The sequence below is a fragment of the Taeniopygia guttata genome, chromosome 14 (assembly GCF_048771995.1).
Source record: "Taeniopygia guttata chromosome 14, bTaeGut7.mat, whole genome shotgun sequence".
NCBI lineage: Eukaryota > Metazoa > Chordata > Aves > Passeriformes > Estrildidae > Taeniopygia > Taeniopygia guttata.
In genome coordinates this window covers 8,600,635-8,626,857 of record NC_133039.1, presented here as the reverse complement: position 1 = coordinate 8,626,857, position 26,223 = coordinate 8,600,635, and the positions used below count along the sequence as shown (strand labels likewise).

At 41.0% G+C, this 26,223-nt stretch overlaps 1 long non-coding RNA gene across 1 annotated transcript in view; it reads left to right on the top strand.

Annotated features, from left to right (window-relative positions):
* Window positions 1-459: 459 nt before the first annotated feature.
* Window positions 460-26,223, top strand: part of LOC140685089 (uncharacterized) — a 62,367-nt gene continuing 36,603 nt past the window's right edge. Inside the window, exon 1 of the long non-coding RNA XR_012058290.1 lies at window positions 460-908. This is a non-coding gene — a long non-coding RNA (uncharacterized lncRNA). The remainder of the gene's footprint in view (window positions 909-26,223) is intronic.

Genomic DNA, 26,223 nt, shown 5'->3' with positions numbered 1-26,223 from the left:
GTGTATTTCTTGTGGCTCCATGTAGAGTTTGTTCAGCCTTTTCATGCTTCAGCCAGGGAATTGCATATTTTTTATAGAAAGAAGAAAGAGCCATGGTACTGAAGCAGAGGGAAATGACACAGGCTGGTGACTGAGTTCCTCTCTTTATCTCTATCCTTCCTGAAGCTTAATTAAATTGAGCACCACGTGTCCCAGCTAAGGGCAGCGTTACCTGTCTGACAGGCACATAAACCCTGGTATGTGTGTCTGTGCTTCCTTCTGAGCCCAGCACGCCCTGTTCCTGTCCAGATCCTGTTAGATGCAGAGAATTTCACTGTACAGGGGCAGTGCTCCTTGGCAGCTGCTGCACGAAGAACCTCAGGGCATCCCTTACCCTACACTGCTCTTCTAGAGCACTGCCCATTGCTGGGACAGGTAAAGAGCAGGCAGAGATTCTCTCTGCACTGCATCACCTCAGGGACCCCAGCCTCAACTTTCTGAAACGCCTCCCCCCTGATGGAAGCCCCCCTGGAAGCCCTCAGGGGGATGGAGGTGAAGGTGTGGGAGATGTTCACACCTGGGCACGTGTCCAAGGGGGAGCCCTGGCTCTCCCCTTCTCCAGCTCCCAGGGCTGGGCAGCCTCTGCTTGTGGGGAGGGAATGCCCTGCTTCAGAGCCCTGAGAGCCTTTGCCTGCCCATTCCCCCGAGGCTGGCAGCTAAACAATGTGTTTCAAGAATGCACTGTACACTCCTTGAATTTCTGAGAGCCTTTGCAATGTGAGTGCACTGAACTGTGCCTTACACTTCTCACAGCATCTGTCCTCTGTCCCATTAGATCCTGAATGCTGCTTCTGCATGATAACTTAATGGCTTGATGTCATCTTCAGTGGTCTGCCTCTCGAGCTTGGAGACAGGAGTGAATGTTTTAAGTGAATATGTTTTAAGATGAGTTTGTTTGGAAATGCTTTAACTGAATATGTTACATTTGTGTGTGGCTGGATTGTGAAGCACAGATTTCCCCATGGAGGGAAAGGCTGCTGGGTGCTGCTCCCTTAGCAGTTGTCCAGTGGTGATGATTGATCCAGTGAGAGATTTTTTTTAATGGTTGGCAGGACAGGGTCAGATCACAGCAGCACATCTCTGATAACACATTGTCACTGTGTTGTTGTATGTACCTGTAGCCTGTGATGACATCAGATAGCCTCACAGCCCTGCAGGTATGAGGGAACAACAAATCCAGCAGCCATGGAAACACCCTGACCTCAGCCAAGGCATCCCCTGGGGCAGCTCTTTAGCAAGGATCAAAGCATGAGTGATTTAATCGTCCTTAATCTGTGACCTGTGTATGCTTTAATCCAACAGCTTCAGGCTGAGCACAGAAGTGACTCTGAAGGATCCAAGGATCCAAAGGGATAACAGAAGACAGACTTGGCATGTGATTTCAGTGATACCAGGGCTGAAGTGATTGACATACACTTATTGCTCTCCAGAAAGGTATCTTAATTAAATTCACACTGAAAATTTTACAGAAAAAAAAAATTAAACTATGAGCATATAATAGTTTGAATTTTGTTTTATCTTTGTCATGTCCCTTCTTCCTTTTTCCATGTGTTTTCTTATGACTATTCTTTTCTTTCTGGAATTTCTCCCAAATTCACTTTAGCCTATTAAGTTTGTAAACATTCACTCAAAGGGGTGATGCAGCTTTACTGGGAGGAAGGGAAGTGCCCATGTTGTTTGCAAGGCTGTTTTTGAACCAACCAGCCTTGTGTTTCTGTAATGAAAAAAAAAACCAACCCAACCAAACAAAAATAAAATCCAAACTGGAGTGGATTTAATTATGTTGCACATAGTAATTTGGCAGGGAAATAATTTTGAGGAAAAATCCACTCCCATGAGTGCCAGTGAGCCAAAAAAGAAAAAACAAAACAGGTAATGAAGAAAGATTAAAAATGAACATTGTTGGGAATATTCTTCAGCTCCTGCATGACAAAAACCAAAGTGATGAAATATAGCAGGTGAAGGCACAAGCAGGTGAAGGCAGTTCATAGCATCTTTAAGTATACATCAGGCAGCCTTTCTGTCATAAATTTTACAGCACCTTTTGACACTCTGGATATTTAACTTGCAGATGAATTACTTTTGCTTGCATCAAAGGCATCATATGTGGATAATATTTATGCAAATCACAAGCTGGTTAAATATTTGAAATAATGTCTTTGTACAGGTTTGATTTTCTGCCTTTGACTTGGTACCATTCTTCTGGGGGAGAGGGTATTGGATGCATTTTGATAAACAATGCTGAAATGACAGATTTAGGCTTTAAATGAAATTGTGTTCCATAAACTGTGAAACAAAGAGTCATAACTTACCCTTAGCTACATACATTTCAGGGAAAATTATCTTTCATGCTTTGATCTACGCTGTATCATTTTACTGAGTGGCCTCATGTGCTGTATCAATCAAATCCACTGAAGATGGGTGAGAATCTCATTTAAAATCAGAATACAAATCATAGATTCATCTGCCTGGTGGAAAGGAAAATGTTCCATGAATCCCAGCTTCTCCAATTACAACTGAATTATTTTTGTAAAACTCCAGAGAAGAAAATCCTGCAGTCCTGGTTCTCATGTATTTATCTGTTTGCTTTGACTGCTTATGAGAGCCCCGGGCCAGGGCTGCCTAAGAGCCCTTGGCTCCTGTCCTGAACGCCTCCCACCCCTGCTTGTCCTTCTCCTGAACACCTGGGCATGGTAAAAGCAGGATGGCAATGCTTGTTTCCAGCAGGGTGGGTATTTTACACAGCCTCTGCCCCAGGATGGTTGTGCCAGGCAGCCACACCACCTCCCTGTGTGCCCAAGGTGCATTGGAGAGTTCACCCAGGGAACTTGTGTCAGATCCATTCATTATTGTCCCTCTCACCCTGAGCAGGGGCTGGATCCACTGACAGGCTGGGCAGGGGAGAAGGCAGGTGAAGGGGGGATGTTGCTCCTCACCAAGGCCACTTGTTTGCTGGTGCTGCTGCCAGGGAGCTCCCCCCGAGCTGTGCTCCAGGACTGCCTGGCAGGGGAAGGTCTGTGGGCTCAGGAGGACTCTGAGTGCCAGCTGCCCTGCAGGATAAACTGGACACTGGAAAGAGTGTGAATCCCCCCTGACCCTGCCCCAGTCTGTGAAGAAACTCATTTAAGGAAGACATACAAGGCTGCCATTTGACATTTTTCATTCATTTATTTATTTAATATTTTTAGGAGAAGGTTTGGAGAGGCTTTCATATTCTCCCTTTATTTCCTGTCCTTGATTTTGGACTTTAAGGAAGAAGGCTGTTTTATTCCTTCTGTTCTATCATGTTTCCAAATGTCATTTTATTTTCTTCTTTAGGGTGCAAGAGCAGTAGGGGAGGGCTGTGTGCTGCTAATTAGCAGTGGCTCTGATATTGGCATTGAGCAGTCAGCAATCTGAAACCCCCAAGAATGTGTCCTTTCCCCCCTGTGCCAGTGTGGAGCACCAGCAGGGACACTGCCAGCTTTTAGCCTCACCTTTTTATCCTGGAAGCTCCTGAGGCAGGTGCAAGCTCCCTGCTGAGAACTGTACAATGCTCAGAACAAGGAGACCCTGTGCTCTGGGGCCTTGTGGTATTTTGTAATATTTGTAATAAATCACACAATTTTCACTCTTTATGGAGAAGATCCATCAGTCATGTCTTTATTTAGCACAGAAAAGCTGCAGCAGCCAAGGTGGGGCATATCCCAGTGGGAACCTGCTGTGGGTACACGTGGATGCAGAAGTCCTTTCCTCCTGGTTCTGACTGCTTGTGCAGGTATCACAAAACATGCACACAGCCTATAGCAGCTGCCTGCATTTTGGCATGAGAACGTGGATTTTCAGAACCGAGACAGAAATCCCATTTAAAATATACTAGGAGGGGAACATCTGTGAAAAATCACAAGAACAACTTAAACATCTGCCCCTCTAGAGGGAAATTGCCCATTTCCTCATTTTATTTCAGATAAATTTGTGAGTGCTGCACTGTTTACATATGCAAATACAGATTTGAAACTGAAGAAGTGACTGATTAATTTAGCTCAAACTCTTAGCATGTGCATTGTTTTTAATGTTAATTGAACATTTTGTTTGCAGGGTCACTGATTTTTGCCGCAGCTTAGCCTGTGCCTTTACGTAGTTTTGTATCTTATCTAAACCTGTATCCTGTTTTGCCTCTGATATTCAATAAGTTATTCTTAATTCAGTTGAAAGGCATGTTTTTTTCTGTTTATTTTGATACTGTGAGATGAGGGATAGGAAAGGGAAGAAAAGAGATGGTAAGGAGGAATTCCTAGTCTTGGCGCCTGATTGCTGGGCTTTTTTCAGTGGTTACTATTTTATATACTGTGACTGTTGAAATAATTCTTTGTAATCTGTGAGGATACCTTCTAGCTCTCACTTGTGCTTAGCTTGGAAAACCTGGACAGCTCTCCCATCATCTGGTGAATTCCAGCCTTGGCTGAATACACAGTCATAGGAATTCTGAAACATTTTAAAAGCCATTACCCTCAAGTTTTAAGGGGAATCAACACTAAAGCTTTCAACCTTGGACCTTTTCCATTAGTTATAAGCGAACTTGTAACTGGTGCTTGATTTGTCTCTTCAGCTGGGTAATGACTATTTTGCACAACCTAAAAAAGGGCTCAAATTTTCATTTAACCTTTCTTTTTTCATTTGTTAGCAGTCTATAACTAAAATCCTTCCCTGTGTATCCCAAGGTGATTTGAAAGTGGGTCACCACAGAGCAAATGTGTGATTAACTGATGGAAATACTGTGTTGCTGTAGTTCTCTCCTGTGTTTTTAGCAGCAATACATTTACAGGGTTTGATTGTTTGCTCAGTCTGGGAGGAGGCAGAGATTGCTGTGAACAGATGACAGGGTGTCACACTTGGTTTTGTATGTGAAGTACAGTGTATTGTTAAAATTATGTCTTTAACCTTTGTCTGTCTTTGCTTGTAACCAAATTTCAATTATCTTACAAACACTGCTCTTTGTTCAGCTTATTCTGCAGCCAGAATTGTCTTTTTCTTGCAAACAAAACAATTCTTTCCACTTCCCAGTATCAGGCTTTCTTAATTAGAGACATTGCTGAAGGTCAAAGCCTGTGACACTCAGTTTCACTCAGGCTGGGTGTTACCCAAAGGATCCACCAGCTTCAGCTGTCACCAAAATGCTTTGGCAGTGGAGGCGGTGCTCTCACTTCGTGTGCATGGGAGAAAAAGGTATATCACATTTCCCTGAGACTGTGTGACTACTGCCTGTGCTTGGAAATCCTCACTTTTAAGAGATGAATTTTTTGACTTTAAAGGCTGTGGGGATATTTGCTGCTGTTGTTTTAAAACCAAATGAGTTTTTAACTTACTGGTTTGTCTGTTCTGTAGCAAGACCATCCATTAGTGGTGATCAAATATATACATGCAGTTTGTGTGATACTGTATGTGGAGTGTTTTCATGGAAGTTAAACCTCTCCCACTAAATTTGGGTTTGAGGAAAAAAATACATTTGCACCAGCTGCATTGTTCTAAACAGCTGTTAGTGTAAAATGCAGAGGTAACATTCAGCATATTTGAGAACATCTATTGTTAACACAGCAAAAACTTTGGTTTAAAAAATATTTGCCATAGGACTATATATCCTTTTGAAAGTGAAGCTTGAAGTAGGTGGAAAGCTTGCTTTCTGTTAATTAATTGACTGTGCTGAAGTCAATAAATCACTTCCATGTTTTTAAATTTCTTTTTCCCCCCTCCTCAACTTTGTAATTGAAAATTTTCCCAGACGTCCTTGCTTGGTAGGATTTTCTCTTGGAGAGAAGTTTTTATTGCAAGCTTCTCTTGCAAATACATTTTTGCTATGATCTCTAAATCATTTGGCATATTTCTATCCTACTGTCAAAATGCAAAAGTTTAATATAGATCTATCAATCTTACTTGTCTACAGTCATATATATCTATATCTATATCTATATATCTCTATATCTATGTATGCCAACTCATTTCTAGCAGCATAGCTTTCATCTTGAAAACTGCTCCTGTATTTCTGCATCTACCATTGCATTTCTTTTGAAAATGCGGTAACTATTTAACCTGCTTACTACTCCTTAAAAAGCACTTAAAGCTTGTCAGGGTAAGGTGTGGACTTTATAAATATTAAATATATCTACATGGAGAATAAAGCAAACATTTGAAAGTGGTATTCTCTGGAGAACAGGCAAAACTTTGCATCTTCCTTATGTGAATGTGGAACAAGTTCGTAAGGAGCCTGTCACTGGAAAAACTTGTAATTAAATTTTTTAGGCACTGTCAGAGTACCTCTACTTCTGCCATTCTGGCTTTATTGAAGAAGTGTAAATATCAGCTTCATATCCACTCTTCTATTATATTTATGAAACTGTGAGCTAATACACAAAATTCCTATCTGTAGCTTTATTGGTTGTTTTTCAAGATGTCTTTTAATCCTGCCAGTGGGTACTCATAAAAAGTGTACTTTCCCTTATGCCAGTGAGAATTCCTGCAGCTTTAGTTTTAATAAAATGTATAAACTAGAACAATATCAACAATATTGGTAGGTTTAGTATCCCAGCACACATTTGAAGTAAACATGCTAGGTATGGAAGGCATAAACTTCATGTATGTATATTTGTATTTAAAATGTCCTTGGAAGACAACCTTTGAGGAAAAAGTTGTTAATGCAGTGATTGAGAAGCACTCTGACTTTATCACATTGACTCTTGATGAAATTACTTTTTTGCACAACACAGTGAACAAAAACCTAATTTAATTTGTTTTATGATGCATGGAGATGAGCTGGAAGTATTTGTTTATTTCCTTTCCTGGTTCTTGACCACAGTTGTATTTGGAGCAGTTTATCTTCCTTAGTTTTGCTGGACTTGTCCCTTGAACATGGGACAGCTTTTCAATGTCATATTTCTCTGTTTTTTACTTCAGAGATGTCTGTTTGTTTTCATTTTATGCAGAAGTCTTTTTTTCCTGTTTGGTTTCCGTTTTTTTGGTGGAAGCCAGTGCTGCTGAAAAGAAAAGTGAAATAGCATTATAATGTTGTGTCAGAAGCTTCCTCCTTATTTCACTGTTTGCACAGAAATAGAGAACATTTATGTATGGTTATTGGTGTACTAAATCAGCCATTTGCATTTTATTAGACAGATGTGATATTTAGCATTTTTCAGGTTAAAAATATTCTCTTTTAAGTGTTCGTGGTTCACCATATCTGATCATCATAAGGAAATAAAATGCCTTAAATCAGTTTCCCAATTCCCAAGTCACAATTTTGTTTTCTTTTTTGTCCTATTTTCAGATGTAATAGGACAAATTTGTCCAAACCTAGAGCATTTCTGGGTGCAGATGCCTTCATGCTTCAGCCATTACCTACACCATCATTAGTCAAACTTTAAAAATGTTATTCCACAGCTACTCATTAATCTGGCACTGAGCTGGAGATGTTATAATTAAGGTGGTGGCAGGATTTCCATTACTGACTATTTTCTTCAGCAGAAGGAACAGTTAGTGCTTGCCAGCAAAGGAAATAAATTCTGCTCCAGGCTGCCTGGTGCAGCCATCAATTCCGAGTCCTGTCTTGCTGACCTCCAGCCACGCTCCTGAGCTCATCCCTGACAGGCACACACAGGCAGGGAAAGCTGATTAATTATCCTGTGTGTAGGATTTGGGGATGGAACACAGGGACTGATCCATGGCTTGCACCCTCTTTGTGTCTGTGGCCCTCACCCCTGTTCAGGAGAGGTGCAGGGGGGCTGAATGCTGCAGGGGATGCCTTGAGAGGCTGACCTGGAACAGAGACTGGGCAGAGCTAAGAGAATAAAGTAGGGATTTATTACAAGGCCTCAATGGATACACCTGGAGCAGTACAAGAGTCTGGCCAGGGCTAGATCCAAGATGGACCCAAAATGGTCCCAAAATGGATGACCAGTCCCAAGGTCTCTTACTTTTGTAAGTTCTCCATTTGCATATTGGAGTTAATTGTTCAATTACAGCTCCAGGTTATGCAGTTCCATCCTCCTTGTTGCTTTCTCCTCTGTTGTTTTTACCTTTTGGGCCTGAAACTTGTAGTGGTTGTCCTTGGTCTCAAGCTGGAGGGGGATTGTTTTACCTACCTACCTACCTACCCTGTGAAGAGAACTTGCTGACACCTAACATGAAGCTCAGAGCTACACACCAAGACAGCACAGAGTCCAAAAATATGAAAACTAAAACCCAAGGCATCACAGGACAAATAATTTTTAAATAGGTATTTTTTCAGTTGGTTAGAATTCAGCCCTTCAATGAAATACACTTGTAGTATTCAAATGAAGTGAGTTGTGTTCAAATTTTATAGGAAATGAAGCTAACCCTTGTAAGACAAGCATGACATCCACCATCATTATTGCAAGATGTAGATTAACTTAACAAATCACCTTGATTGGTATTATTTGCTTGTACTGAATTATGCAGACAAGGGAGTAGAGGGAATTGGTGAATTGGACTTTTTGTTCATACTACGTAAATCAATAAATCAAGACATTAAAATTTGGTATTTGAAGCATCTTTCTCTTGCCTCTTCTTAATTTTGTATTTTCCCTTGCTGGGTGTCTTGGTTATTTGCAAATCCCATGGGCTGTAAGAGCACACCTTATTCCTGGTCTAGGAGATGAGCACAATTGTATTTGGCATGACTGGAATGTTTTTAGGAGGATCACACAGTGCTCACAGCTGTGTGTCAACAGGATCCTGCCTCCGTGTGCCATGAGCTTCCACAGGATCTGACCCACCCTATGGTGTGCTCACACACCACTGGAAAGCAGAGTTTGGGGATAGATTATAGCATTTATTCACATTCTAAAAGGGGTTTATAATGTAAAATTTGTATGGGTTGATAGGTTTCTTCTCATTCCCTAAGGCCTGATCTCCCTCCTGGAGCTCTGGTTTCCAACTTTGGTACAAGTATAATGCAGTTCTCTAGGCCATATCCTCACTCTACCTGTGATGTGTCTTTTTTCCTAGCCTTTGCTTTTAGTCCTGGCATTTACAGTTATTTTCCCATTTTCCTTTTTTTTTTTTTTTTTTTTTTTTTCATATGGCCACTTACCCCTTCTTTTCTATTACTATCCAGTCTTCTGAATCTTTTTGACTACTTAAGACTCCTATAGTCCCTTTGGTATCATTTTTCACATTTATAAATTTTGCTTGTCAGCCTTGCTATTACTGTCTCTGTCTGCCTTACTGGATGTTTTACCTTTCAGTGTAATTTTCCTCCTTTATGCTGTTTTTAATGATTAAAGAAATATTTAAAAAGAAATTTTAAGTCTGCCCATTTAATAAAGTGGACTATAATTATTTTCTTATTTTTCTTAGAGTGATCTATCACAGGCATGGCAGCCCATGTTCATTGTATCCTAGGGGAGGAGGATCTAAATTTCTGCAGTCCTCCTTCCAAAGATTCTTTTGATCTATGCAGAATAATTTTACCACCATACTGCAGTGTTCTGGAACTTCAGGAATGGAAGGAAGAGAGGAAATAAAACCCTGTTTTCCTCTGAGCCCTGAATTTGATTTGCATTGTAGCAAGGAGTGGAGGGCTTACTTTAATTATTCAAGAGGATCTCTTCTTCCACTGCTGGTATTTTTTCAAGATTTTTGAATATTCTTCATTGCATTGGCAATCCCCGTCTCTTCCTCCAAATCTTGATTTTATGTTGCAGATCTGTTCCTTCCCATGGCTTCTGTCCCTGGAAGTGTCATTTTGTAAGCCTGGTTTCCAAGGTGTGGCATCACATCACTCCAGGATGAGCCCTTGTTTTCTCTGTTCCCCTCTGGCAGCTCTGTGGGTTCTGTGTGTTCTGCAGAGCTGTTCTGCATTTCCACCTCTCCAGGAGCTCTTCTCATTTCATCTTCTCTTGGGGATTGTGGGGAGAGGATGGAGCTGTTCCATCCTACAGCTGTTCCACAGAACTTAGAGGAGAACTCTCTGCTTCAGGCTCTGGAAGCCCTCTCTGAACACATGATGAGAACATGGGTAATTCTGAGGTGCTTTGTAACCATTTCCAAAGGCTGATGCTTTTCAGTCAAGTTGCTGTCCTGCAATCCAGTACAGAAGTTGTCAAGTAATTTTTATTTTTGAATGAGTCCTTTGGTGTACAGATGGTTTGGGAACACATTGCCAGTTGTACCAGCTCCTGAAGACTGATGGGTGGTATTTACAGTCTCGCAGTCTACACTTGTGTGTGGTAATTGGATTTTTCTTAATTAGGGAAAGTGGGTGGACAGTTCATCACTTAGCGGGGTCCTTACCCATTAAAAGGATCAATAACATTCTTCATGGAGCCTCCAGACAGAATATACACAGAAAAGACACCTGAACTGGAATGGATGAGTAAGGTAATTGTTTATCTGAGTAGTTTGCAGAAGGTGGAAGTTGTTGGTTTCAGCTGGGTGCAAGCCACAAATACCTTTTTGAAGTCTTGCTGCCTTTTTTTTCTTTATGCTAAACAAATTTTCTTGTGGAGAAATTAACTTCTGTCTATGGAGCAAGCCCATGACCCAAGTCACTGAAATCCTATTAATAACACTTTGTTGTTACTTTAAAATTATATTAGAGGGCATTATTGTTGTACTGCCTCTACTGCACCACCATCAGTTTTACCTGGTAGGACATGGTGTGGTGCAGGGACTGCAGGCTGGGTTCTTGTGCTGTTCTTCAGAGGCTGGAGGCCAAAGGATGCTCAAAGCTTTGTGGCTGCTCCACCCTGAGATTTAGTTAAATGTGAATTCCTAGAGTTGGGATGGGCTTTGTTTTTTCTTTAAAGCCCAGAAAATACCCATCTTTGTCTGTGAGAGTGTTGTACCTAGGTTTGGCTTTTCCCAAATAGTATTTTGATTTTTTATCTTGCTTTAATAGCTGAAATGATTGAGTCATAGTTTTTTAAGGAAGAGTAGTGTAAGGAAAGGATACTTAAACACAATTAAAATAGCCACCCTATTGTTATTATTAATAGCTTACTATGCAGTGACTTTCATGTTGGAGGATCAGAAAATAGCTCACAAACTATGTGCAGTAAAGATTTTCATGCTGCTGAAATAGAACTGCCTCCATAAGGAGAAACAAAAGTGCACGAGGCAGTCTGGGGTTCCCTTGTATTTAAGAAAATACAGATGAAAAGCAGTGTAATCTGCTGAGAGTCTTAAAGAGAAGTCTTGAACTGTGGGGGTTGTGGTAACTGGCAGTGGACATCTGGGTGACCATTTCCTTGTGCTTTCTGTGTATTTGAGCATATCCAGGAAAGGATTCACCCTGGGTTTGAAAAGGCTGTGGTGTAAAAATGAAAATCTTGCATGTAGTCCCCTATTACTCCCTGCTCCTATTTTCTTCAATCCCAGAGCACAGAAATATTGTGGAAGAGGAACTTTGGATAATATAGGATAGCAGCCAAGAGCTTTGAGAGTAAATGACCTTAATTTTTGTAAGTGAACCTGGAGAGATGGATCTTGATGAATAGTTTTAATGATTGGTACCAAGAGGTGACTGGCATAGCAGGGTCTGTGTGGAAATGATGGAGATCCCAGGGAATATGAGCTGTTGAGGATGTTGGCATCACTTGGAAATTCATCTGATTTTAATTAGAGAAGCCTAGAGGGATTAAAATCCTAAATAAATCTATTGGAAGCTGTGGAGTTCTCTATCCAAAGAGTTTTTATTTGCCTTTGACAGCTGACTTTTTGCTAGGATCAGAGTTGTTTTGGAGGTTTTACTGTTTGTCTGTGCAGGGTAAACCATCTTCTTTATCTGAAAGAAAGTGCGTAGGGAGAAAAAGTTTCTTGCCTTGTTTCATTGGCTTCCTGCATGCCACACCATGCAATGGGAAGTTTCAGAATTTTCATGGCCTTGTTCTTCTGGAAGGTGGGAACTCTGTCCTGCCATAATCTATTCAGCTGTTCTTTCAGGCATAGAAAAGCAACATATTCTGAAATTCTGTATTGGTTGTCTCTCTTGTCTTCAGAGCAGCTTTTTGAAGCAAATATAGACATGGGCACCTCTTACTTAGGCTGGGAAATTGTTTGTCAATCAATTATGCTACAATTATGTTTAAACCTATGGCAACTTGTGGATCCTACATAAAAAATGAGTTTTGTAAGAAATACATTTGTGAAAAATATTTTCAAACCAAGAGGGGCTTTGCACCCATCAGTCGATTCGTCTCTTGGGAGCTGCTGCTCACACGGCTGAAGTTGGCTCCTCAGTGGAGCTGCTTCTCTGCTATGCTGGTGGTAAAATATTCAGTATTTTTCCAACAGATGTGTGCAGAGAAGTTCATTAATTGGCCAGTTCTTCATCTGTTCTTGCCAGCACTCTCTGGTGAACAAACATAGAAACATTTTGGCAGATGGATATAAGAATGTCACCATTTGGAAATAAGTTACGGACTGCTTGATCTTGCTGCAGCAGGCCTATTCCTGCAGAAGCTTGGTGGCTGTGGTGGGGCTCTCCGCCTGCAGGATGGGTTTTGGGCACATGTGGAGCAGCTGGGTCCTGCTGCAGAGCCCCAGCCTGGCAGCAGCCCCAGCCTGCTCCTGCAGGGAGCCTGTGCTGCAGGAGGGGGGTGAGCTGAAGGCCAGGATGCAGCAGCCTTGGCTTGTGCCAGAACCCACAGCACCCACGGCTGTGGCAGGGACAGTTCTGTGCCTGACCAAGCAGCTCATGCTCCACAGGTCACCCCAGTGAGTGAAATCACTGGGGCAAACAGCACCCACCTCAGCCTGCTCTGTAAGACCTGCAGAAAGAGCTGTTACCCCTTGATGATTTAAAAAAAAAATCAAAGGAGGGCCTTAAATTACTTTCTTCAATAAAAAGAGAATCCTCTAAACCTTCACTCTTGTTTGTGAGTTGCTGGAAGTAAAATCCTGAGTAAATTAGGGATCTGAGATGTTTTTAAGGAATACCAGTCAGTGAAATGAAGAATTTTACAGCTGGAGCTCAGCAGTGGGGTACACATTAAAACGGAAGAACAGGTATTGGGGTGTTTTCATGTTTGGACTTCAGTTGGTAACAAAAAACTTAAGATGCTGGAGTTAAAATAGATTCCAGAAGTGGTTAAAGATTTGATCCTAAGCAGGAAAATTAAGAAATACTTGTGGAGACTCATTAAAGGGATGGTGAACTGATCACAGAGGATTTAAATTACTTCAAGTTTGACTGGAATAATAATTGCTTAATGCTTGAGAAATGATACATGTGTTAGTGTAAGGGTTTTTCACTTGCTTATACAAATTATAAGAGAAAACAATCTCAGAGGATATTTTGGACATAATCCCAGGAATTGAAGCAGGACCTGTATGATAAATAAGATGCTGGTGAGCTTTTATAAGGTTGAGTGATTATACTGCTATTGGATTTGAAATATTCATGAGAATACAATATGTACAAAGAGTAATGGCACACAAATATTAAACTTTGAAAAGTCAGTATTCGAAGAAGTATGTAATGAATTGGAGAAAATTGATGTGGATGCAACTATTGTCCCCAAAAATGCGTTGTGAAAGAATGGAGGAAATATTTTTGGAACAGATAAGAAAGATGCAATCTATATTCTTTCCAATAAAATGTAAATGTCAAACATGTCATCAGTCATCTCAAGGCAACATTTTAGCAATGAAATAGGAGACTGCAGAGAGATTAGAAAGAAGAATCAGCCTTGGTAAATTATATAAAAAAGAAAATAATGTAGGAGCAAAAATAATATATGGCGGATACAATGTGAGACTTGCAATACCACAGAAAATAGCAAGGCAATTATGTTTGGAAAATGAAAGCTTTTTCTGCCTAAAAATAATAATGGGAATTAGAGAGATTAGAACTAAGTGAAGTTCAGTTCAAAAAAACCCATCTGTCCTGCCACTTCATGGTTTCTTAATCTTTTATATCCCCAGACATCAGTTCTTGCTCTTCAGAGTGATAGTTTGCATGGCTTTGTTCACTTGATTTCTGACTGGAATGATTCCTATTGAAGATCCAGTTTGGCTTTTGCAATTATTATTCCTGTAAATTACCAGCCAATTCCTGGTATTCCCCTATTCCCTTCAAGAACACACTGTCTTTTGAATTTATTGGTATTATTCAGAATTTTATCAGTGTTTTAAGATTTCAGATTGGGCTGAACTACATGTTGAGGGCTAAATAGAAACAATCTTTTTCTCCCCATGCTAACCAGGAATATTCAGACATTGAGGTTGAAAGTGTGGCCTTATGAAGTGGGTCTGACTTGCTCAACTACCTCAGTGACCCTTATGTCTCTCGCTTGTAGGAATCAGGGTCAGACCTGGAGGCTCCTCAGAGCTGATCCTGGTTTGGGGTTAGCCCAGACAGCTCCTGGCTGCCAGCCCAGCTGTGCAAGGCGGTGTGTGCATTACAGAGCAGGGACTGCAGGCACTGCCCCTCGTGGAGCTCCCTCCATTTGTGTCTTCTCCTGGCTCTTCACTATTCTGACCATCTTTTAGTCAACAGGTGCTTTGCTTTTTTTTTCCTCCCCTCTCACTTTTCTTCTCTCTTTTCTCATTGAAGAAAAGTCTCTGTGCCCTTACTGTTTCCAGAGTTGGATTCCCCTGCTCAGTGGACCTTAAAGCATTCATTGTTCTGTGGTGATTTAGTGTGCTCACTTATATTCCTGGTGACAGCATAAAAACCATGCTTGTGATCCCATCTATCTTCAAGTGCTGAAAGGAGCCCCGGATCCATCAGAGCTGCTCCTTGTGAGTCAACCCCAGGATAGGCACAATCATGAAAATCTCTGGTGCCGGGTCCAAATTTTCAGCTGGTGTAATAAGCCTTCCAGTGAAGGCAGAGGAATTGCAACCATTTGTAGCACACAATGAGATCTGTCTCATTGTGTCACTTGTTTTTGAGAAAAGTGTCCCAGCTGTGCTGTGCAATTCCTGTAGCGGTACTTTTATTCATGATCTATGTCCTTTGCTAGGAGCACTATGATGTGAGGATCTGGTAGCTCTTGTAATTCGGGAGACAAGACTGAATGAGATGGAAAGAGAATGGCCTTTTTTTTTTTTTTTTTTTTCCTGAAAAGCTGTTTTCTATGTTCATTTCACATCTATGAAGTATTTAACTGTGGACTGAATGATGTGAAACAAAGCGAATACATTTGACTTCTCTCTGCTGGGACTGCTTAGAATTTCTCACAGATATCCTGAAACATTTTCTCAACCAAGTCAGTCACCAAGCTGTTCAGTTCAAGACTCTTCTGAAGTGTCCTCCTTTTGTGACGAGGATCTCTAAAATCAGATGCAGTTTTCACAGGAGAGCAGTTTCACTGCTGGTTCAATGGAAATTACATTATAGCCTTGTACTTACTCTGTGGGGTTTTGGTGCATACACTACAAATTTAGCCTGAGTAATTCAAAGATATACTCCAGTGTTTTTATGTTTTAAATGTCTGTCTTGTGTAGATTTTGATCTTTGTGCTCTGGAAAAATTAAAATTTGTTTTGTAGCACTGAAAATATTCTGACTGCATCACCAAGAAATAAAAGTTGAAATCATTTAGGGAGAGGAATAGAGACCAAAATTTATGGATAAACATTCCAAAGCTGCTTTCAAAAGACTATAGATAGGCAATAATACACTAGGCTGTTCTCTTATGTTAATGTCTACACAAATGCGGTCACCAAAAGAATCTTCTTAAATTGAAGTTTTTAGTTGAAATTAAATCTCTTTGTAATAAACAATGAGGATTGTTCTTCAACCCATTTATGCCTCTAGTAATGAAATCTAAAAATTTGCTGCCTGTAGGAGTGTTGGGAGGATAGGACGATTTGATTGTCTTTCTTGAGACCATATTATGTTCATTTTTCTGCCTAGACTATGGAAGCACAAAAAGCAATAACTCACTTATATGAAGACAAAATTCTCAGGGTTGTTGTCATGGAAACGAAGTGGAAGCAGCTCCTTTTCCTTGAATAAATTCAATAGCCAGGCTCACAAAGACTGAGCACAGAACTGGTGTGCAGGCTCTCCTGACCAGGCAGCCAGGTGAGCCCAAACCTGCTGCGCCTCCCCTGCTCAGCTGGTCCCAGGAGAGCCAAACAAGCGGCCTGGGGTGATGTAGAGTGTGACAAGAACAATATTCATTTGTTTGGACAGGAATATTACAAGACAGGTTGCTTTTATGCTGCGTTTTATGTTGGCTGGACTCAAAGTTCAAGTTCATTAACCCTGCTAGTCTTTGGCTCCTGAATCAGAGAGGCTTCAAGAGCTGTTCTGTTCACTGGCACAAATCTTGTTTGCGCTCACAAAGCTGGGTAATTATATTTGAGGAAGTGAACCAGAAGCTCAAGAGTATTGGTTTCTCTGCCCTAAAAATTGCCTCAGCAAAAGATGTTATTTTTTTCTGTAGAGAAAAGCCAGCAGCTTTCTAACCTTTTGTATACTTTTGCACTTGAAATATGGTACCTTGCTGCTAAAAATTTATCATAATACAGCTTTGTTCTCCATTTAGGTACTTATGGGTTTGTCTCTGTCAAGGAGGAAGAGTTTGCTACCACATTTCACTCCTGATAGCTGCAGGACAGCAGGGAGTAGAAGGAAGAGAATTTGGAGTGAGATGGTAGGAAAAGAAATGATTTTATGTTAGTGAAATCTTGGTAATTGCTATGCCCCTGTTGGGCCTGACCCAAACTATATTTAATGCCAATGCAAAAAGCTCTTGCTGAAGTGTTAATGGCCTTTAGGATGATGATTTCAAATGTTACCATGCAACAGTTGGGTTCCTCTGGAGTGTAGTCAGTCTGCTCTAATATAAGTGTCTGAGTATCCTGAAATAAACTATGGAATATGTGACCCTCCTTCCAACAGAGACTGCTTAATGTGTGGAGACAGAAAATTTGGGGAGAACTGAGGTGGCTAAGCTGAAAGTATTGTGTGGCATTGTGAAGCCTGAAAGTATATTTTGTTCTTTCCATGTAAAATTATATCTGCTCTTGTGTTGCCTTAGTGTCCCTCATTACTCCTTTCACATTAAACATGAGAAGGGCAGGAATTACCCTTGCAGGCTGTCATGAAGGCTGGTTTGTGGTTTGTGCAAATATTTTCACAATTCAGAAGCTTGGCAGCAAGCACCTTTTGCCAGCACGTGTAAATGCTGTGGACCAGCACAGCCTGATCAAAGTTCATTGTCAGAGCAGAGTTAATTTAATTTGGTTAATCTGCCATGAGATGTGTAATAGAGATTCATGTCCATTTTGCGTGGGGTGCAATGGGAAGCATAGGATGGTCAATGAGCAAAAATTCTCTCTTTCTGTTGATGTCTGAGAAGATATTTATTGGCTTGTATTGTATCAGAGCACAAAAGTGCAAGTTAGTCCAGCTGCAGAGCTGGCATCCCATGTCCACAGAAGATTATATTTAAATTTTAAAAACAGCTAGAAGAGTGAAACCCTAATTCAATTAAGAAAAAAAATTGCGAAAAATTGGAATTTGAATCTGAATTGAATTTACTTCCGTTGAACTCAGGTGAGCAAATATCCGAAGAATCCAAGTTTTAAGTGTGCTTGCTATTTGCTGTTTGGTGTTTATGTGGCAGGTGGAGTCCATTCCTGCTTATTATATACCTTTTCGTTTTTTATTTTGTAGGTCTTAAAAGTAAAAAAAAACCCAAAAACCACCTTTTTAATTTTTTTTTTTTTTGTTATTGCTTCTTGCTGTTAACCTTGTGTTTATTGATCTGTTCTTATTCTGGGGTTTCCCACTGCTGTTGCAGGGAGGATGTCTATAATGTGGGTATGTCTGTGTGCTTTTGAGATTTAAAACAAACCCACTGTTTTGCACACTTTTTTGAGTTACTTGATCTCTTTTCATACTTTCTATACCTCTGTGTTGCAAAGGTAAATCCAAATATTAGAGCCGAATGAAACAATCTCTTTTGCTACAGACATTTGAACAGCTGCACATGAAAGGATAAAAATGTTTTGCCAAATTAATCTCATATGATTTACTGCCTATGCCTAATCTGCTTGGAAGTGGCTATGAATATTCTAATACCTTTTGGAAATTACTGACTGGGCTGACAGCAGCTGGGAAGAGCTGGGAGCTTTAGGATGGCTGCCTGTGGAACACACACCTGCCTGCCTGCCTGCCTGCAGCAGTTGTAGGCAGAACCTTGGAAAAATGAAAATTCATTGTTATTTGTTGCAGCAATAAAAATGATGCTGTCTGCATTCCCAGGAGCTTTGGGAAGACTGAGCAAATATGGGCAAGGTGTTTGCAACCTGTTAAGTAAATTTATGGTTGGCATTTAGGGAGTTAGTGCTAGCAGGAAAGGTGAGGCAGAAATCCCAAGGCAGGTCTATGCCAGCCCTGCAAACTCAGGCCAGGCTTGTGGGTTTTCCCCATTTCCCTGTTTCAGTGGGGATTTTCTCCATTTCCCTGTTTCAGTGGGGAATTTCCCCATTTCCCTGTTTCCCTCCAGCCAAGGGATAAGCTGGGCATTGACCTATGGGTGTCAGACATTACTGCTCTGATGGAGCTCCTAAAACTGCCATGGGAACACATGTAAATATGGAACATGGACATGCATAAATGTATTACTGTGTTCTATTTTAAAATAAGAAAAAAATTTAGTGACTTTTCACACAAAATTATCTTTCTCTGCAATTGCTGAGGCAGCCTGCAGTTATAGCTGTCTGCCCAGTTCTGCACACTGGCTGAATTAAATGCTGAAGGTTAATTAGTTGATATCTATGTATGGTCATATAATGTCTGTAAATCCCTACCCCTTGTATTGTAGAAGGGTGTTCCTGATTTTTTCCTCTTTGACAGAAATGTAAACCAAAGTTTTGCAGAAAATGAGCTCCCTCTGAAGCAGGAGGGTCCAGGACGAGTTGCAAACCATAAAATACCTGGCTATATATTGTGTTGAATTTGCAGTTAACTTGTGTCATGTCACTGCTCATTTAAAAAAAAGAAATTACCTGCACAACAAAGGCAGAAGGAGGTTTAGGTGACAGGGTCATGTGTGGTTATAGGTTGGACTTGATCTCAGAGGTCTTTTCCAGCCTGGCTGGTTCTGTGAAATATGTACATTTGTGATTGTGTGTCCCTTGAACTGAGGCATTGACATTTCAGAGATATTGGAATCCAGGATTTGGGATGCTGGAGCCTGGTGTGAAGCCCTTTTCAGTCATCTTGCTGACTTTTGAGCCAGCAAAATTGCAAATGTTACAGATAACTTTCAAGTAGAATAATATTAGGTTTGGGGTTTTTTTTTTAGATAGCTGTGGAATACTGCTTAATGACGTTTAAAAATTCATTTTCCTTATGTATTTATGGTATGTTATAAATGAGTCTTATTCTTCACAGTAATCACTGAATGCTGTTAACAGTACAGGCTTATTTGACAGTGCTGAAAATTTATGGTAGTAATTCTAAATAAAGGCAGTTTATGCATTGCCAGAAGAAAGGAAATATTTTTCCTATTTCATCTTAGTTTTTATAATTCTAACTGCTAGCATGTGCTACAGAAAAGCTCACAGAACTTTGCAAATACAATTTCTAAATACCTTATTTTGGTTATTTGTTTCTGTAGTCATTAATCTTTACAAGTTTTATGTTATTTTAAAAATACAGCAATTCTTGCAAATGCAACTCATTAATTTTTTGAGACATAATTTGAATTGAGGGTTTCACTCAGGGGGACTTGTGAAACAAGTGAAAAGTGATGGATTTAGCTAAATACAGCTGTTGCTAGTACAAACCAGAGGAAAAACTTAAATTACACAATGCACCATATTGAGATTTAAATATCTGTCCAGGTCTGACACTGAGGTGCCACTGTGGGGTGCTTCATGTGCAGCTGCAATAAAAAAAATACAATTTTTCCATGTACGAGATGTGACAAGTGATAATTCAGCTGGGAAGATGTCAGTGCACAATGAGCTGCAGTTATCTGTCTCCAAATTTGTTGCAGAACTAGGGCAGGTTTGGGGAGGAGGGAACAGTTAAATAAAGAGATATTGAAAAAGCTGATTCCTTTATAGTAATTGAAAAGGTAATTAATAATTGACTCAGAGTGTTTTTGAAATCATAATATTTGTTTCTCCTTTTTACCTTCAAATATTATTAAACACCTTTTACCAGGTGTTCAGGAAATTCTGACATGGCAAAAGAGATTAATTCTCACCCACTACACAGGACTCATTGCCATGAAGTTTAACTGGGGTCTAAAATTTCAGGGTAGAACTGGGAATCTACAAAAGTAACAGGACTATTTAATCTACCAGTCTTTGGAAAAAATAAATACATAAAAAAAATCCTTGTGCTTCAAAGTTCAAGCTCACTTTGACCTAATGAGAGCTGGGAATTGACCTCTTGTACACCTGATTATCTGTTTCTAAATCATCCCCGAAGCATCAGGTAAGAGTTCAGCCACAGGAACATCCTGTCTGACATATGGAGGCACAGGAAATCTCTCAGGAACTGGTCAGGAATCACTTGTGTGACCTTCTGTACAGGGCCCTGGTGAAAGGGGAAGTAATTTTTGGTAGAAGAGATGGTGTTGGTCCCTGGGTGTCTGAGCTTGGTTCTTTGCTGTGCTGTGCTTTGCATTAATATGGGAAAGTCACCTGGACTGTTTCTCGTAGGGACTGTTGGGCTCTAAGGCTTGAATCCAACCCTGAAAACTTGAACTGTTATACCAGACTCACCTGGTATGCTAATGCAGAGGTTTGCCTATATTGATCACATGAGTAACAGTGCAATTAAGCTCCTGAATTAGCCACCTCAGTTAATTGCCAAAGGCAATTTGAAAGACAGATCGGGGCCTAATGTGATAGAAAAGAAGAAATACTGCAGATTGTGCTAAATCAAGTTAGCTGAGATCAATGTGTCCTCTGGCCTGTGGGGAGAGGGACAAACCAGTAACATGAGCTTGCTTATTTTTGTGCTTGGCTGTCCCAGAAAGTGTCTGGTAAAGTCAATGTTTTTATTTTTCAGGAGGAAGATAACAATAGAGAGGAAAACAGACCTGATAACATTTTTCCTTTGTTCTTGTTACAAATGTTATTTTAACACTTGTGTACTCTGTATGTTCAGGAAAAACCCCCACAATGTATTCAGGGGTTGCTTTTAATAGTCAGATGCTCATCAAATCTCATGTGCTTTGAGCAGGACAGGAAGGCAGCTCTGTGATCTCTCCTGCATGAGACAGTCAGTTCTGTGGGAGTGCAGCATGTCCCTTCAGTGCAGGCTTTGATGGGTTTTCAAGCTGGCATTTGCACTGTCAGTCACAAGTGTCAGGCTCTGAACTGGGAGAATCCAGCCCTTGGTGTCAGCTCTGATATGGTGACTGGCACTGGATGTAGCTCTCACCCTACATTTCTTTGGTTATTTTTTTTTACAGCTGTCAGCTGGGGTAACTCAGAGTCTTTCCTGTTAAATCCTGTTAAATCACAAGCTCTCTCTTGGCTTGTATTTGTTCCAGATCTCTGTTTATAGGTGGCTGGATCTGTCTGAGGAAAGGAAAATAAAAGTTTGTTTCACAGATATTCCTATTGTGCTCAATTTGAGAATGAATTTAGAAAGTAGCAGTTTCTATATAAATAATGATGGATTTTTGTGTTTCTGAATACAATTCATTGGAAGAACATAATTCATAAACATGTGCCAGGCAAAGTTCTTTTTCTCCTTGTCTTGTGCAGATGGTTAGAAAGCTGTGTATTTTTCCACTAGCAATGAGACAAAAGATCTTTTGGAGACTTCTGGGAAGGGAGAGGTGAGGATCCACCAGTCAGAGCAAGAAGAGAGAAATTGTCTTCTCTGGGCTTTCACACACCAGAGGTCAAGCAGGTACTGGGGAGAGAATCTAGATCAATATTCTGTGTACTTTTGGAGAAAAAAGGGAAGTGTGGGGAAAACTTGGCTTTAGCTGTTATTGGTATTCTTTGAGGAAGATTTTTTCTGTTAAATTCCTCATTTGTCTGCCCTTCAGGTGAGATATTCTGTGTCTGGTAGGCAGAGGTATGGCTCCACCTGCCATGCCAGGAAAAGGCATCCATGGCTTTTCCTGGCTGTGTCTCTGAGCTGTGTGAGTGGGAAGTGTTTTCACCTGTCTGCAGAGGGCTCAGCTCCTGCCTGGTTCCTGTGGGGCACAGCAGCAGTGCCTGCTGCTCTCTGCAGAGTCACACACAGCATTGCTTGTAAACCTCAGGACAGATCACAATTGTTCACTGAAAACCTAAGAGACATTAACAGTATAAAAATTATTCCAATGCATTCTCTGGAGTAAGCAGAGACTTGTATTCATTTCTCAGGTATCTTTAGTGATGGTGCTTCCTTCAACAGATCTTGCTTTGGTATTTCAGGTTATTTGTTGCAGATTATTTTTAGTTTATAAAAGAGAGGCTGCTCTTTAGGAAGTCCTCTGTTAGCAGTTAAATCTGCTGTGCATAGGAGCATGCTCACAGCAAAAACTCAACTGCTCCAAAATCATCTCTGGAGGGCTGATCTACTTCACTTTCAGATGTCATCTGTGATTATGGGATGTAGGGGCTCACTGAAGGAACTTTGGAAGAAGCTGTTGTGAAGTTGGAATATGACCTACTCATGTTATTGATGCTGTGACGTATTTTTATGTAATAACATATTGATAACAGCTTTTCACTGCAAGTTAGTCAGACAGGCCTTCATTCCTCAGGGGCACACTGCAGAGCCAGAGTGACACACTTTTAAAAACAAGGTCATTGCAGTGTGTCGTGGCTCGTGTACTCTAGAGCACAATAATACTTGGAAATTTGGTTTTGGGTTTTTTTTTAGCTTATACTTGGGATCCTAAAGGGCAAAGGTTGCTGGAAGAGGCCAAATTATACCCAGCAAAGATGTCTTTCAGACCTTGTTCCCTTTTCCAAAAGCAATTGCTGCTGCCACAGGGAAACACTGGGATGTGTTTATATCAATAGGGATTGTGTGCTTATTCTATTCTGTTTTTTCACAATGTTCCATGTGTGCATAATTGATGTTTTTAGCACTTTGTATTGCCTGCATGTATTTATCTCTTTGTTAATAAGACAAATACTCTTAGACTCATAAAACACAGTTGACATGAGCTAAATTGGGATGTCTTGACTAAAGACCTTAAGTAAATAAACAGATGTTTATATGGGCAAGTAGTGCAAACTGTAATTACCTGGAGCTATGTGCCATGGAACTGGAACAAAAGTCAAACAAGCTAATTTCATTATTTTAATGGAAGTTTGCATCGCATTCATTAGACTGACATATGACTCGTCATTAGTAACAGTTCGTTTCAAAAGCTATGGTAGATAAAGGTTGATTAAAAATTAATGAGGCCCAGACCCATTGCATTACCATAGTGTCAAGTTGTTTAAGTCTGTGGAGCTAAAATAAGAGCAGGCTTTAAATACTCTCTTGAGTTTTTCTGTTTCATATGATTTATATATTTATGCTCTCAGCCTTGGAGGAGCAAGGACTTGTGGATACTTTTTCTTGCTGTAGATATCATCAATAAATTATACATTTAAATAAGTTGCTAGCAAAACCAATTGCTGTGTCATACTGATGCATTTTTAGACAATACATTTTGTTGATAATCCAGTAAATGTAGGACTCTATTAGCTGGAGCTCTAGTTGCCCTCAATTCCCTGGGAAGTCAGTGGCATTTGATTGGCACCTAATAAGCCAATTGACCATGACTGGAGCTGCCTGTCCTCTAGCCAGCATCAGTGCTCATATTTAGTTTTAGGAGCAGGGCCATAGTTTTATGAGCAGGCCAATCTCCTTAACATCAGCCCGTGGGTAATTTCCCTGGCAGCAGGAACTGGAATACTGAATGTAAATGCTGGAATACTGAATGTAAATGCAGTCAGTGGAGGTCAATCTGCTTTCTGTCACTGTGCTCATCTCCCAAGCTGCCAGCAGCCCTGGTGTGTCACCAGGCTTCAGGGGCTCAGCAGCACCTCAAGGTCCTGCTTTGCTTCAGCCCAGCAGCCTTCTTGTGGCCTTGTGAAGCTGGGGTTCAGCATGCACCCAAAGCCCAAAGTTGCTAAGCATTTTATTAACAAATATTGACTCATTCAAATGGCAATCTGCATTTCTCAGGGATTTTGCAGCCCTCTCTGAAATATCTTTGCTGCTTACCATTATATCTTCAATATGCTTAACTTCAGCTTAAATGTTTTGTGAAACAGCTGAACTTAAACCAGGAGATTGTCAGAGGGATCTGTAGTGACCATATGGTGTTATAAAATTACAAAAATGTGAGAGAGGCTTGAGCCAGTTCCAATTGCCAAACTTGCTACTTGTGTCTAATAAACACTGAACTATCTGGCATCTGCTATCCCTCAGGTAATACCATCAAGAGTGGAAGTAAATGTTTCCTTTTAATTGCATTGTTTATGTCTAGAGGGTCCAGGGAGATCATGTGATGTTTATCTAGCTTTTCCATGCATACTGAATCAGCCATTTCAGGGAGAACTTTGTTATTCTTGCCAATTTTCTCTTCAATAGACTGAAGTTTCACTTGTCATTTTTTGGAGTTGCAGTCTGCATGACTTCAGAAGTGAAAGTCCCAGCAGTTACTTACAGTATGTTTTTTGATAGAATTGTTTCTTCTATTTTCACTCTTATTTAGTATTTTGGCAAAAAAAAAACTAGGTCGGTGCTTTCAAGGAAATCTGTGGTTGAAAAGTGCAGAATGGTACAGATTTAGGGCTCTTTGGGTCAGAGAGGGGTTTGGGAATTCAGTTCAATTATTTGAACCAAAAGGAATTTAGTACAGCTACAGTTGAGGGAATTTCTGTGAAAAACCTCTACTGACTGTAAATGCCCCCCTCCCCACCCACTGCAAAAAATAGGAGTCTATTACATGGAGAAAATTCTTTGTGCAATGACTAGAATTTTGTACAACTGCACAGAAAACTCTCATGCTTTCTGTAGGAGATAATTAAAATAAACTGTGCATGTACCTTCTTGGAATTGTCTTCCTGTGAGGAGAGGAAAATCCTGTCAACAGTCATCTCCCAGCAGTGATCCCTGTGCTGGTTTTGGCTGCACAGAATTGGTTTCCTTCACAGTTGCTGATAAGGGGCTGTGTTTTGGATTTGTGCTGGAAACAGTGTTGATAACTCTGAGATGTTTTGTTTATTTCTGGTCAGCACAGAGCCAAGGCCTTTTTACTCCTCACCCCACAGTGAGGAGCACGGAGGGGACACAGCTGGGACAGCTGAGCCCAAGTGACCCAAGGGATGTTCCAGACCTCAGGATGTTGTGCTCAGTGTATAAAGCTGGGGAAGGAGGGGGACAAGCAGCACACACACATTTGGAGGGATGGCATTTCTCCTTCCAGGACACCATCAGCAGTGATGGAGCCCTGCTCTCCTGAACTCCTGCCTGCACATGGCCAGTGGTGAATGAATTCCTGCCCATAGCCAGTGGTGAATGAATTCCTCCTCCTGCTTTGCCTGTGTGTGCAGCTCTTGCTTTACCTGTTGAACTGTCCTAATCTCAACCCATGAGCTTTCTCACTGTAGTTCTTCAGCTCTCACCCCGATCCATGTGGGAGAGTGAGCGAGCAGCTGTGAGGTTCTTAGTTGCCAGCTGAGGTTAAGCCACAATAGTTCTGAACAGAAACGAGCTGTTCCCTTTGACAAGGTTAGGAAACACCAGGGATATGTTCCTGACTGAATTGGGAACTGACCCAGGAGCCCCAGGAATTATGCAGCATGAAGAAGGGCTTGCTGTGTCAGTGGGAATCACGCGGGAAGGCTGGGATTAGGTTCGGCTGGGCTCAGTGGTTGCAGCAGCCACAGCTGGAATGTGCACAGTGCAAACAGCTGCACAGAAGGGGAGGCCTGTCAGTTTGACAAACATGCTGCACAGCTCATGTCACCCAGGAGCAGCAATTCCCCTGCTGAAGTCTGTGTCTGAGTGGCAAGGCCTGGAGATAAATTCCCCTCCTGGCTGAGGCGCTCTGGCTCTGCGTGAGCGGTAACAGCCTTTTCTTGGGACTCTCCTGAGGGCTGCACACGTTTTGGGTGATGCAAATTGTCAAATTCTGTTAACATCTCCTCAAGTATTTGAAATGTCCTGCTCACCCACAATGTGTGAGGTGTTAAGAGGCAGTGTAACACAGCCAACTTACAGGCACTTGTTCCTCCAGCATCAGCTCAGCTGGCTCAGAGCACA